The sequence below is a fragment of the Macrosteles quadrilineatus genome, unplaced genomic scaffold (genome assembly GCF_028750875.1).
Source record: "Macrosteles quadrilineatus isolate MER2022 unplaced genomic scaffold, UCM_ALF_1.0 Scaffold_7__1_contigs__length_78375512, whole genome shotgun sequence".
NCBI classification, from domain to species: Eukaryota; Metazoa; Arthropoda; class Insecta; order Hemiptera; family Cicadellidae; genus Macrosteles; species Macrosteles quadrilineatus.
Genome location: NW_026542600.1, coordinates 51475691 through 51490742, shown reverse-complemented (window position 1 = coordinate 51490742; position 15052 = coordinate 51475691). Strand labels below are relative to the sequence as shown.

General features: G+C 35.1%; 1 protein-coding gene across 2 annotated transcripts in view; it reads right to left on the bottom strand.

The window, feature by feature from the left end:
- Positions 1 to 14399, bottom strand: part of LOC128999104 (scavenger receptor class B member 1-like) — a 78485-nt gene extending 64086 nt beyond the window's left edge. The window contains exon 1 of one of the 2 annotated variants that reach the window (XM_054425463.1): positions 14337 to 14399. The gene's annotated coding sequence lies outside the window, so the exon portion shown is untranslated. The other variant, XM_054425462.1, reaches the window with a different exon arrangement.
- Between the last annotated feature and the right edge of the window lie 653 nt (positions 14400 to 15052).

Sequence of the window (15052 nt, the reverse complement as noted above, 5' to 3'; positions counted from 1 at the left end):
TGAATTATAGACTTTCAAAAGTTTGAAACCAAATTTTGAAGCCTGTAAAAAGTTTCTTCTATCACATGGTTTCATAAGAAGACTTTTTTAATGTCTTGGCTCTTCCCACTATAATTTGTGTAGGCACTACTTGGCAACAGGTTTTACCTTAGCAAATTGAGTAGCTTTTAGTAGTGAACCGAAGATTCAAGCCCCGCGGTCCCGGAATAAAATCCTGACAATCACCAGCTTTAGCTGTTTAAAGTCACGACCATCTTGGCCTAATTTGAAGTACTGTAATTTGTAAAACTGTTCTGGGCTTGAGCCTACGTGACATGGTCGTGGCATTTCGTGGACGATGTAGCCATGGAGATGGAGCCCACTGCCACTGATCTAGGCTCTAGCACCCTAGGTAAATTGGGACGAACCGAAACCGATAGCCACTACAATAGTGGGATTTAGTTAACAACTTAATCTTTATTATGCCATTATTACTTGGAAACAAAGCACTGATTCGGAACTGAATTCTGCAGTTCTTGTGGTCGTTTCAACGAAGAGTTTATCCAAAATATTTGTTACTGAGCCAAAACATAATATTTGATGAAACAACAGAGCAAAGTAAAAATCCTGGCACAATTTCTTTACAAAACCCCCCTACCCCTGCCCATACCCCCTTACACCAAACCATAGTTCCAGAGAGGTTTGGGATTCCTCAAGTTTACAAGCGGTGGATATTTCCAGTGAAAACGAGACTCTTAAAAGCCGCCCACACACTATCCAACATGTTGGTCGAGCATGTCGGGATCCAACGTCTTGTCGAACATATTTGACAGTGTGTGGGTTCCGACCCGACATGCTCGACGGATATGTCAGGTCGGGTGCTAGGTCCGGTAGCACCACCCGACTCGAGCCGTCCGCCTGTTGATCGTTGGTTGGGACGTATGTGAGGGCAGTTGCCCAGTTGCACTGATCGAATGCCCAGTTGCACCGAAGGTCATTTTAGGGTGATGTCCAGTTGCACTGGCGGTCAAAGACCCCTGACGCCCTCCCCTCCCATTGAAGTTTTGTGAAACGTAGTTAGTACGGTAAACGATTAGGTTAGTTTAGGTTAGGTTAGGTCAGGTCAGGTCAGGTTAGGTTAGGTTAGGTTAGGTTAGGTTAGGTTTCCAAAAAATACGATTCAGTAAATATATTTCAAGACAAAGAGATAGACGTTTTATGGCAAAATTATATGATAGAGTGTGTTGATATCAGTCTACGTGTTTGTAATGTTTGTTTGTTACTCTTTACCCCGTAGCAAAGAAAGGGCTGCTAGTTCCCTATGTATGGTAAATATATAGCGCAGACTATATTATACGATGGAACAGGAACGTAAAAGAGGGGGTAGGTATATTAAAGCGTTCGAGGAGGGGAAGGAGCATCCAAGCTTGACAGATTGTTGACCACCGATGCAACTGGTCACTTTTGGGAGGGAGGGTTTTGTCGACCCTTGCAAATTCCTTTGACCATCGGTGCAACTGGGCATCAGCCTTTGTGGGAAATCGTCGAGCCGCTCGCCCGACTGGCCACAGTTTCCACTTTCCAGTTGTGACTTATATTTGTATGGTTGAGCTGTGAAATTATTGCCCCAAGTGACTTGTAAACACTTTTGTTTTCCATAATGTTATCTAATGATAATATAAAATTCCGGTCAGAGTTCATTTAACTGTACAGAGACCAAAAGGCGTTATGGGAGGTCAAAAGTAAACTATATTGTAACAAACATGCGCGTAAAGAGAGTTGTGATATCCTTAGGAGCGAAATGTGGCTAAGTTTGTTTCCTCTAACAACCACTGCCTTGACCAACGCCACCATTTTTTCTTATTTTTACGTTTCAAAGACAAAAATCCACCACAACTATTTACAGTAGTCTCGAAATCCATCTCAAAACTGATACTATACCCGACTTGTTTGGCAACATGCTCGACACAGCAGATATAAGCCATCCTAAGTTGTACTGATTTGATTTGTATGGTTGTAAAATGGAGATGTCAGTTGAAATAAATAAATAAATAAACATAATTTTAACATTTTCCAAAAGAGACACGTACTCATCAAACGTATAATGTTATTTGTGGGAGTAAATCCAATCCTACATTTTTAAGGAAATACATTTTGGTAAAATCCAATCAGGCAAATGCAATTTCAATTCGCCTAGGTCCTAGATCAGATGATGAAGGTTTGCTGCGGTGGGGATACATTAATATCATTCTCGGCACTACTGAGTCCAGCCCCAATTATAACAGAAAAAGGTTTCACCATGACTATAATAATAGTAGGTTACACCATGTGACTAACTCAATAGTCACTACACTAGCACTGGCCACTGAGGTGGACAATAGTTCGCCAAGTCACCGTTAGATGCGCTAGCGCCTCTTACAGTTAGTAAAGTTTCCAAGAGATGGCGCTGAAATCGACTTCCACTAAAACCTTAGTAGAGTTAAATGTTTTAAAATAATTTAAATCGTATAAAGGTTAACAAACAAATCTGACTTCAAATTTTAGAAATACAAGCTACCCATTCAACAAATATTAATTTTTTTTACGTTTTAAAGTCGTTTTAGTTAGTAAAAAAGCCTCTAAATAAGTTGGCTCCCGCAGTGATTGTCGGAGAGCTGAAGCAAGACAACCCCAAACTTCCGAAACCAATGTGTTGTTTAGATTTACTTCGTCATTCGATTCTAATTCTTTAAAAAGCCGAGAGTCGTGTCTCTTACCTGAGACCGATGATTGGCTTATAACTCTTTCAAGTCATGTCCTACAATGACAAGTGGCGAATATTTCTTGACATGGTACCTTCAGGAGATGCAATTACCTATTTTTTCTTAAGGTCATGTGTGGTATTAAATTACTTAATCTATGCGTATTTATTTCGCCACTGAGTGAGGCATCTCTATGGAGCTTTTCTTCTCACACTTATTTACACTTTACATATCTACTTCAGAGATCTTATTAATCTTATTATTAATTTTATTATTGATTAATCTTATCATTATAAGTTATTGTTCACTTCGCGGTCGCGGTTGCCCGGCGATGACGACACGAAATACGCATAGAGTAATTTAACACCCTAAAGATCTTCAGGCAAAATAGGTAAATAAGCCTGTATAACACAGGTCAAGACACAGTGGCTATCAACTTGATCATGACGCAACTAGCGTCGAAACCATGGTAGCAGATACAACTATTTTGAGCTGGGACGAAAATAAAAGGGAAATAAACCACAATATAAATTTGAAATAATAATACCACCGCCGCAACAAACCTGCAGACTAAGCGAATTTCTATTTATCTGAATTTTCAATTAAATCTATTAAATAGCATTAGGCTTAACGAGTACTAGGTTTGCTACTACACGGAAACTAATAAAGTGTGTTTTATAATTATAAAATTAAATATAATAGCTTAGTATAAAATAAATAAATTGGTCAAGTTTGATCAAAATATATCAATAAACAAGCCAACTACAACATTTTACAATATTCTCTATAAGAATAACATGGGAATTTTAAATTTTCAACTTTTTTAATTTTCTTCGTTGCCAATAACCGTACAAAAACACTTTGATACGCTAAATGATTTGTTTTTTGATGCTCTTTAAAAAGGTCTAGAGAGAAATTTAGAAATTTTTCGTTTTGAAGGTCAAAATTGAGAAACCCCAATTTTTACCCCATAAAACCGGGTAAAACCCCGTTCCCATGGTCCGATCATGCTGGTTCGCGAACTCATTCAAGTTTATCCCACCTTAAACCCATAAAATTACTCGAGTTATCGCGTTCACGGCCACATATATAACTCTCTCTACATATATAAAATTTGAACGAATGGTGTTTTTGGCCTCTGGGGACATCAAAATGAAAAGTAAATCGGTCCCGGGCCGAGGGCTTAACGTGCCATTACGGTAATAGCTACTACCCTAAAGGGAACTTCGCTAAAACGATACACCACTATCTACGAGTAACATTTAACTATATGTTTAAAAGGAAAACGAAATAAATATACTTTTTTGAAATTTAAACAACATAAAACGCCCAGGAGCTTTATACGGTACTGTACTTGTAATTTTTCTTTGGAAAATCGAAACTTAACCACATATGAGAGTTTTTTAAATTTAATTTTGTAATGAATGACAGTGACAGTGTTGCCAACTCGATATTTTCATTTTTAAAGTTGAACTAAAATTACCCCAAGCTACCTAAACCTACCTTAATATACCCTACACATTACTCTAAATAGTAATGTATGATTTTACTGCTATATGACATTGTTAAGTAATAAAAATGTTCATAGGATAGGTAATTATCATATAAAATAATATTAAAAGAGTCTCATTAGCAATAAATATACGTCAAATGCGATTCGATACTTAACCTTTTGTGGTCTTTAGGACACTTAAAGTGCCCACTGTCAATTTAAAGCTACATGGCACCAAAATTACCCTGTTGCGCTCACAGATACGCTAGGCCACTTATAGTGCCCACTGTAGTTTTGGCGTCAGGTGTCATGAGATATCGAACAGCTATCCTCAGTAGGTATAGCTGTTTCTGGAAACTCGTTGACAAATTGAGGTAAACATATAAAACCTGTAATTTAACAAATGTTTAACTGCAGGAATACACACTTCAGTTTATAACGTTTAAATAAGATGCATCTTTTTATAACCAAACAAGTAAAAGAAAGATAAAATGCTTGATATGAAATCCCAAAACATCATCCAGTAAATTAAATTTGTGGTATTAAAAAGGGAAGCTTTAAATTGTCTGTTGCAGATTTGTGTTGAAGTTATCTGTGCGATGAATTACAAGAGCGGTAAATAAGTGATGTTTTATGTCCCATCTTCTCATCCTGGAACTACTTTGCACATTACAGTACTTCAGGCACAGAAAATCTACTACACAGAAAACTGTAAATAATATTATGTTTTCTGTGCTTCAGGCTTTCAGGTTTCCTAGAGAGTTGCTGCATTATAACATACAGTAGAATTGGTGATTGGCAGGATTTCAACCTGGAACCTCGGGCACTGACGCCCCGCGCTCTACCACTAGACCAGCTCTCTCCCCAAGTCTGTCCTCTGTTACTGGAGAGAGGTATATAATAGGTGGTTAGACGCGCTGCATATTGTAACAGGGAGCAAAAACATAGGCAAAAAATGAGTCTGCGTTTAGCAATGTAACTGGGGCGATCTTTGACCTGAATGTAAGCTAATGGCCCTCGAGCAATAACCTTGAGACATTTCAATATTGATTTGATAAACGCTTGTACTTTGGACACGATGTATGCGTTACATCTCATTATGAGTTATTAGGGATTTTGCCAACCTCTAGACGAGCCCACGCGGGACTGAGTGATGTACTGACTTTGTATCCTACTCATCATTAAGATGACGGTTGGATTTCAATTAATTTTGGTAGTCCCAGGATTGCGTGTTAATGACAAATAATGGCTAGAAACTTACCTTGTCGGACAATACTTAACTTGTACTGTAGTGTTGTTTAAAACTTGCTACATGTGTTTCGGCGGTTTTTTACTACGCCATCGTTAGTCTAACAAAAGGATCCACTTCTTGAAGGGTCGTTAGAATAAGTTATACACATTTTACACATAACGCAAAAGCATAAAACGATTCAAGATAGGCATATAAAAAATGTTATATTTCATTAGAATAAAAGTGGTTAAAAGGCTAAACATGTTTAAGATTCTAATTATTATTCATTTGCTGTTGGATGAAACAAAATTACTAAGGTTTTTTAGTTTTGTTTTTATTAAATTTTGTTTTACATCTATTTTTATGTAGAAGCCTTCGTTTTTACTGATGTTCTCATTCTATTCCTCGGTATCAAAATATATCGAGGAATGTAATTAGCATATCTGAAAGAACAAAGACTCTACAAGAAAGGAATTCAAAAATAGCTCACGTTATTGCCACTGGAAAAAAGATAAACAAATAGTTATGTGGCGTGTGTATTGCGTAGATGTATACCTAAATAATGAGCAGTATTTTCTTACTGAGGATGAAATTATGTGATTTAACCTTTTATATTTTGCTTCAAGACCAAAACATCACATGGTTAGGAAATGTTTCTTGAAATATTTTTTATTTGTCTCATAATTTCTATTACAATCATTTTTAGTAGCCTCTACCTCAGCGTAAATTCCTTTGTTTGAATATAAGAAAACTCCAACCCAAATATAATAAGTTACCGCTCATGACAAAATTATACAGGGTGTTTTTTTAAAACTTGCATCTTTATTTATGTAAAAACCGCAATAGGTAGAAATATGCAGTTTGCGGGAATCATCTATTGACGTAGGGGGCCCAATTGTTTTGAATTCAACGTTAAATTCACATTCCCCCCCTGCCACCAACTTAATTTTTTTAAATAGCAAGGTACCCCTTGTGACATATCAAATGAAAGAGCATGAAAAAAGAAAATGTTTGATGAAAAAAAATTGAAAATCGGTTCATAAATTTGTGAGATATGCCCCCCCCCCTCCCCCCCGGAACTTATTTTTTTTTAAAAGCAAGGTACCCCTGGTGACATATCAAATGAAAGAGCATGAAAAAAGAAAATTTTGGCGAAAAGAAATTTTAAATCGGCTCATGAATTTGTGAGATAATCCCCCCCCCCTTTTCCCCTACCCATAACTTGTTTTTTAATAGCAAGGTACCCGCCCTTGTGACATATCAAATGAAAAATAAATTTCACCAAACATTTTCTTTTTTCATGCTCTTTCATTTGATATGTCACAAGGGGTACCTTGCTATTAAAAAAAAATTAAGTTGGGGGCAGGGGGGAAAGGGGGGGAATGTGAATGTAACGTTGAATTCAAAACAAGTGGGCCCCCTACGTCAATAGATGATTCCCGCAAACTGCATATTTCTACTTATTGCGGTTTTTACATAAATAAAGATGCAAGTTTAAAAAAAAACACCCTGTATATGATGGAAGTATGTCTCGGTTGGTACTTTTTCTTATTCCAAAAATGACAAAACAAATGGTAATACTGCTCACTCTGTCAAGGTAGGGACAGTAGTTATGACACCGAGTGCAATATCTGCTCAGGCCAAGTGAAGGGCGAGTATTTGATGTCTACATGATAGTTCACGACAGAAATCCACGCCAAGAACCTTGAGTGAAAATTAGGATTGCGCCTTTAATCTAGGAATCCATTTAAGTACTTGTACAGTTGACATTTACTGCTCATAACTTGTGAATCGAAGAACTTCGAGGGGACAAAATGAAATCAAAAATCGCACATAGTAATTTTTCCTACAGTTACCTGACAAAACGACGGACTTTCTTGTACTGATTATAGCACGCAAAGTAGCTAATTGCTGCATTTACTTACTTTTGCCGCACTCCAGTATTCCAACCAAACAACACAAAACATTGTGTTTTAGACAAGTAATACGTGTATGCTTAAAAATAAGTTGGCAATACTAAGAGATACTACGACTACGATCAGCTGGTACAATGTTTCACATTTCGTTCAAAGCTTAGATTGAACCTAACCTAAAAGTGTGAAATACTAATCATTTCTATGCTTTAAAGTAACAGAAGGAAAAATTTATTGTTTCACACGAGTGTAAAGTACCTTTGATGCACTCGAGAAACTTTCCACACTCGAATGCGGCTCGTGCGTAAACATTTCTCGCGAGTGAAGCAAAGTGCCACTTCGCACCTGTTACACAAAAAACTATTGCAAAATTTACTTCCCAAAATGGCTGCACTCATAATTTGTAAGAGAGCATGCGTAATCGAAGCGTCAGTGCCTGGGAAGACGAAAGGGCATTTACTCAATTTCGAAAACGAGAGTCAACAGCTAATATTGACTTGTAAACATCCATTGCGTTCAACAAAGGGGTAAACAAACTACGAAAATATAGCGTGAGGGCTGAACAAAAATAAATGAATGTTAAGTGAAGCTTAATAATCTAGTTAAGACAAGGTTTTATTCGGCACTGAATTTAAGTTGTAAAAAACCAAGATGGTCCTAGATTCTTGCTTCAGCACATCTCGAATAACGACCCTCAATTTTAGAGGGGACAAAAACTAGGAAGACCTAATTCAATTTAATTACAAAATGTCCAATATGAGGAAGCGCAGCATAAGGATCTATAATGTAAGTAAGTAAACGTTATTGCCTATTCATATTTTTAATACCAAACCAGGGTGAATAACGTGAGGATTACTTTCATGTTTTAAGTGGATCGCCTCGGCCCGCGTATACTACAAACCGAGTACCTATAGTAAAATACATCTTGAACTCGAATATTCTTCGGTGGTGTGTGCATGACTAAATACACAAATACTGCATGGCATATGTTTCGTTATTCCAAACAACTAACCATCATATTCTGTAGTTTTAGTTTTTCAAATTGCCCAGCCTGAATGGCTATGAGGATTTTATATCATGCTTATAAAATAGAGTGTTTATATTGTAAGAATTTGTTTTTATACGAATTAGAAAATTGCTTTATGAGTTTAAAATGTAATCGAAACAAAGACGCTTTTTGCTCCTCGTAGCAGTGATTCTAAGTACTCTACTTGAGCCAGCTGTTTTAAGAGCGTAGATTCAAGTATGCATTTTTTTTTTTTTTTGAATCGGTAAGAATGAAAAAAATCTATGAAGCAACTAGAAAAACACAAAGTATCCAGTAGTGATGGTTTGCCTAGCAGTTTCAAAGACAAAGTAACATAATATGATATAATAAAATAACTTTTTTCTTATTACTACGATGTGCCAATTATGTTACTGTATTTCAATAGCTACAGTAAAAAGTCATTGTGCACCCACCTAATCGAAAATGACGCAGCGAACCGAAATGCCGGTCTGCTTTCATTACCTCATAGGAAACAACTTATGAAACTGATTGATTATCAAGATAACACATTTCGCAAACTTCTTCACCAAAAAAATTAGGATGTTACTCTATTGCGTCGATTTATGCAATGTAGAAATCGATATAAGGACCAAGGATTCGTAATTCCACAATACTACAATGTTTAACTAAAACTATAAATTATAAGCGTATCACGAATCGAGTTAGTACAATTTACTCATCCAAATTCACGTTGTTTGTAAAAATTATATAGGTCTACTGTTTTGGTTTTCTTAAAAATTTCAACCGGATAGCCTATTATTGGCGTTTTTGTTTACTTACGGGAGACGGCGTGTACGTTACGGTACGTAATAAATAAATTAATGTTAAGATTAATATGTATATATAAATATATGTATTATTCTAAAAGGTATATGATTATTCAAAAAAGTGATCGCTGCAATTTATTTTCAAATTAACAAATTTTTGGTATATTTTAGCAAGTTTCCCAAATAAGGAATAAGCTATTACCGTAGAACCCATGGTAAGACCTGGACCCAGTACAGATTGACTTTTTCGTTTTGAGTTCCCTAGAGGCCACAAATTCCATCCGTTCAAATTCATCAAACGGATACATATGTCCGTTAGCACGATGACTCGAGCAGAAATGATCCGATTTTGATTAAATTTGGTATAAACGTGTAAACCTATATTTATTTGAACGAGTTTGCGAGCCAGCATGATCAGACTATGGGAACGGTGGTTTGATAAAGCACTACAATAGTCCTACAAGCTACAAGTTTTATACTTAACAGTTTGCCTTGGGATTTTAATAAATGCTTTACTCAAGATTATACGAAGATTTTCTCTGTTGTTATGGTTTTCAACAGTAAGAGTTAACAATTGGTGTGAATAATATTGTTTTATTGCACACTTTTTTGCAGGGTTTAAACAATTTATGATATTTTGTATTCGTATACGAAAGTACATACAACAGAGTTAGATGGAGAAGTTTTGCAATGTTCCGAAATATACTTAAAGCCTACTTATATAAAAAAGAGGTAATGTCAAATCATAACAAGCCACTCTCATAATATATCTTGAGCTTCATTTTTCGAACTTCAAGATATTCGAATCTTTTGAACGTTTTTAGTTATAATTATCTAACCACAGTTTTGAATTAGTTTTGTTATGCCATATTTTGTACTGTTATTTTATGAAAGCAACTTGAACCCAAAGCACGTCAATTTACAGGTATATGATGAATGGAATAAACTAATACGGGTTTTTTTATGCAACCAAAGTTAACGAAAAAACAAGCTTAAATGTTGTATCTCAGTAAATCATCAGTAAATCTCAGTGTTGTGTAAATCAGTGAGTCGGTGGCTCAGTCGGTAGCGTCGCGGACTTCGGGCCCAAGGCAGCGATGTCGTGGGTTCGGATCCTGGTCACTGCCGATAACATTTTATCAGTACAGTTCACCTTTGTACTGTACCGGCTCACTCCTTGCTTTGCTGTAAACGATCTACGCACGGGCGCTTAGTCTATGTGGACGGGCAAATGCAAGGTTAAAAGAGGCCGCCAACCTCTTTTTTTTAAAAAAAAAAAAAAAAAAAAATCTATGTTTTCTTTACTTTGTTGATTGCCGATCAGCTGATATGCAGTGCTGCATTGTTATGGTATCTATGAGGTTTATAGTGTTATTGTCAATATTTATTGTAAATGAGACTCATCATAGTGTTTTCGCAAGCTCGAATGGATATTGTGTTCTAGGTCTACGACTTTTTTTCTTCTACAAATCTGGGTTCTTAAATCTTTGACAAGTCTAGAAGTAGTAGATTTATTAGGGGCTGGAATCACAAAGGGTACACAATTTCAAACCTTTCTTAGCATTAATCCAGTGACATATTTTTAACGTATTCTTTTATAATACATGTGCTCTTTTAAGCTTGCGAAAACACCATGTTCAGATTTGTTTACAATAAATTGACAATAACACTAAGGCGAAGGCGAATAATAAGCCAGAAGGTTTACTACAGGCGAAGTAAGACACGTTGGATAACTATGCAACAATGCACATCAGCTGGTCTGCAACTGCAATGAAGTTAATACAATAAGATAGTTTTTTCGTTAAACAGTGTCTGACAGTACTTGTAATTTTGGTTGCGTTTAGCGTTTGGAAAACACCATGTAGTAAATACTTGTATGTTTTTCACAATTACACTCAAGTAAAATCATGTATATTCAATGCCAAGTTATTTCATTGTACACGATTGGTAACGCGTTGTGGTTGCGTCATCGGGAGGTTATGATTGCTCAGATAGGTTATGTTAGGTCGGAACTCCCGCCAATAACTTCCCGCCAATCCCGTGGTTGTTGTGCCTAGTCCAGTGGCTGACTATAGCGAAAGTGATCACGACCCTTTCTCCGATCATTGCTAGGCATACTATTATCTGGTAAAATCTACATTCCTAGTATTATACAACAGGGTTCACACCTTACAGCATCCTCCGTTTCTTCCGGTCTCCGCTGAGGTTGTGACTATAGTCTAGTATGAAGATGTTTTTCAGAATTCATTGTGGTTTTATAAATTTATATTTAGTATATAAAATCAATCGTGTTTTGTCTGATTTTATCTGCATTATGATTTTTTTAGAAACTGCTCTATCCCTGGGTCGGTTTCTGTCTTATTCCAATTTAAAAATCCCATTTCACCTAAGCTTTAGCAGGTAAATACTGGTTACAGAAAAATCCTATGAAAAATATCTATGACAGAAAAATACAATGTTTATATTTGTTTTCAAATACCTTGTTAAAAATAGCAATATGATGTAGTATGCAATGAAGTTATTATTACTATCATCTAAAAGACGCCAGTGACTATGGAAACTATTATATAAATGATTTTACAGTGATATCTGTTTATATTTTTGGCCATATTCCATTGCAAAGCACGGGTAAAACCTCTAGGTACCTTATAGTTTTTAGTCCAATTCATACTACTTGCGTTATGCTATTATTAGATTGTTAAAATATTTAACTAAGCTAAAATGTATTTTTTATCACCAATTTTATGTTAGCTACATATATTACTAAACACTTTTTTAATTATTTATAACAACGATTTAATAACGTCTGCAAATACGTTGTGTGAAAAGCCATTAGGCTTCACTAACTTAAGATACTTAAATATCTGCATTGATAATCAAATATTGAATACTTTTCCACCTAAAATAAATAAACAATGTGATTAAACGCTGAGCTATACTAAGTAAAGTTAATTATATAAGTCTAGCTTTTTTAGTCATTGTGTTTGTAAATTGCTTTAATAAAGCTATAGATCGTTGTAGAACATATATTGTGCATTGCTATTACACTTTCCTTATGTTGCAATATAAAACTAAATGATACTTTTAACTGGAATCGTTTTTGCTAAGTAAAAAAAAATAATAATAAAGGAAATCGAGAAGTCTGACAAGTGAAAGGTAGGCTGTATTTTTCTTTTCGCGTTCTCACTAATTGAAGATTCGATCAATTAAAAAACTGATATCAAATACCTCTTAAAATTACTTCTAACTTGATGATTTATATATGCTAACATAAATTATATTGCATGCTTATAATCAAAATATTTCCCTCGCACAAATTAGGATGAAGTGAAATCATGAGACAATGCGGAGCTACAAGTGATTACAAAAGGAAACACAACTCTTCGCTGATAGAAAAACGTTTGCCCGATTTCCAAACCTGTCTTAGGAGAAAGTGGGGCTGAGCTAAAGGTTAAATTTATTGTGTTTTTTATCAAACACAGTGAAACCACCTGTTTCAGTTCATGGAAGGTGAAATACGTAATTACTTGGTCCAAACCAGATAACAGAGAACAACAGTTTTACATTTCTTATGAGAAAGTGATAATCTATGAGCAGCACTTTCTTATTTTTCTAAATTTTTCTCGAGTAGTTAAATATTGGTATTTATCTCCAATCGATCGTTTAAATAACTAACTGTAAGTACCATGTTAGACGAAATATTTATTCAGTTTTAAGTTTTGTTTAATAACTTCTTTTAAAAATGTGTTAATGATATTATGCGTTATACGGGACTTATGCGTTAATTATGCGGGATTATGCGTTATACGGGACTTATGCGTTAATTATGCGGGATTATGCGTTATACGGGAAATTCGTTGAAACTATAGTGTTGTAATACCAAGACTGATAAGAAGACACAACATTGAATATTAAACATTTTGTTGTAATGAGAATTGGGGTTTGTATTTATTTTATAATTTATATGTGTTTTATAGAAGGTTGATTCAATGATTCGAATAACCTAATGATATTTGGAGTTTTATCTGTACAGTAATATATTTTTGTTTAGGGTATTAGAATCAGTTTATTTTCGTATCTGACCCCGACGTCACAAAATCAATCGTCTCACGTTAAGGACTTTCTGTGTGGTTTACATGAGTCTTCCTTAAGTTCTTTCTAAAGGCAAAACGCCTGGCTGTGAATTAGACTACGTGGTAGACGCAGAAAATAATCTACATATTGCTATTCGGACTTCGAGAACAGGCATGATAACTTGTAATGTTGTATAATGTGTATTGTTACTATGTCATTGCTAAGCTGTACTCCGATTATTTTGACAAATAATTAGTGTTTGAGTAACTGTTTACATATTACGTTGTAATTGATTCTGTAAACAAAACAGTAATTAGAATATTTTCAAACGCCTTCAGTAGAATAGGAGCCTAATGTTTTTGTAGACTTTAAATGAAGTATCGAGTTAAATTTTTCTGTCTTTATAATAATTTAGAAAAAAACCCGCTAACAATGTTAAAAAAAAAACAATAACATGCCTTTGGGCATACCTCGATTAAGCTTGAATACATTTTTACAACTATTAAAGCGTTTCTTTTAAAGAAGTAAATTAGCCTATATATAGAAAATATAAAAAATATAAGTCTAACGAAAGCTTGCTAGTACTGTAAACATGTCCATTTAATTGTAATACTACTTATTTAGTGAATAATAAGGTTGAAATCGTAAACATATTAAAAAATAATATTCATATTTGTAAATTTGTAAGTTGACTGTTGTATTGTATCTGTTTACCGACCTGCATACTCAAATCTGTAACCGGCATCGTTAAACATTTGAAAATGTTTTACAAGTAAATTATGTTAAAACCTAGATTTTATGTGAATAGCTTAAAAAGTAAGTAAAAAATATTAAAATAGATTTTGAAAAAAGTGCTTATAAAATAATTTAAAACAACTTCAATGTACTATTAGCATTTAACAAAAAATAAATACATAAGGATGTGAATATTTTTCTATAATATTGAATTACTGTACTAAAAATATTATTTCAAATTATTATATTTACCTGGTGAATGAACAGAAATTTTTTAACACAGCGAACTACTAAGAATAAAATAAATACTTTCTACTGATACATTAAATATAAGTTAGGTATAATAAGAGACTCACGAACTCTACTGGCGAAGTCGGAGTGACAGGCGTGCGACGACGAAGGCACTGACAATGAAGTGATAGTGAGGAGAGAAGGAGTAGAGTATCCCTACCATAGCTCTCAGGCACTTCATTCATACTCTCCCTTCCCTGAGCACAGTGGCACAGTGATAAGATAAGGTGACCGCACCCGCAGGTGACGCCAGCGAGAACAGAAACACCTGAATCTGTGGACTTGGCCACTACAGTGATAAGGTGCTAATCGATATGGCGACATTCATCTAACTAGGCAATTATACAGACTTGTTACTCATATAAGGTGACCATGATGTTTCCAAGGTATGCACCTTAACTGCAAATATAGAGCTACATAGAATATGAACAAGGTAACAGTAGTGTGGCGCAGATTTTTTATAGTAATCATATGGAATTGTTAACAGATTTAAAATAATAACAATATATAAGGTGATAAAACCACCGAAGATGGCCTCTACTCACAGATAAGATACGGGAGATAGTGTGGCCACATTGACACCACTTTTCCCACCTGTACAATAACGATATAAAATCATTAATAAAGTGATAAGATACGAGGTGATAAGGTGGTCACATTGACACCACTGTGCCTACCTGAACATTAACGATATAAATTTGTTATTAAATAGATAAGATACGAGGAGATAACGTGGTCACATTGACACCACGGTGCCTACCTGAACATTAACGATATAAAT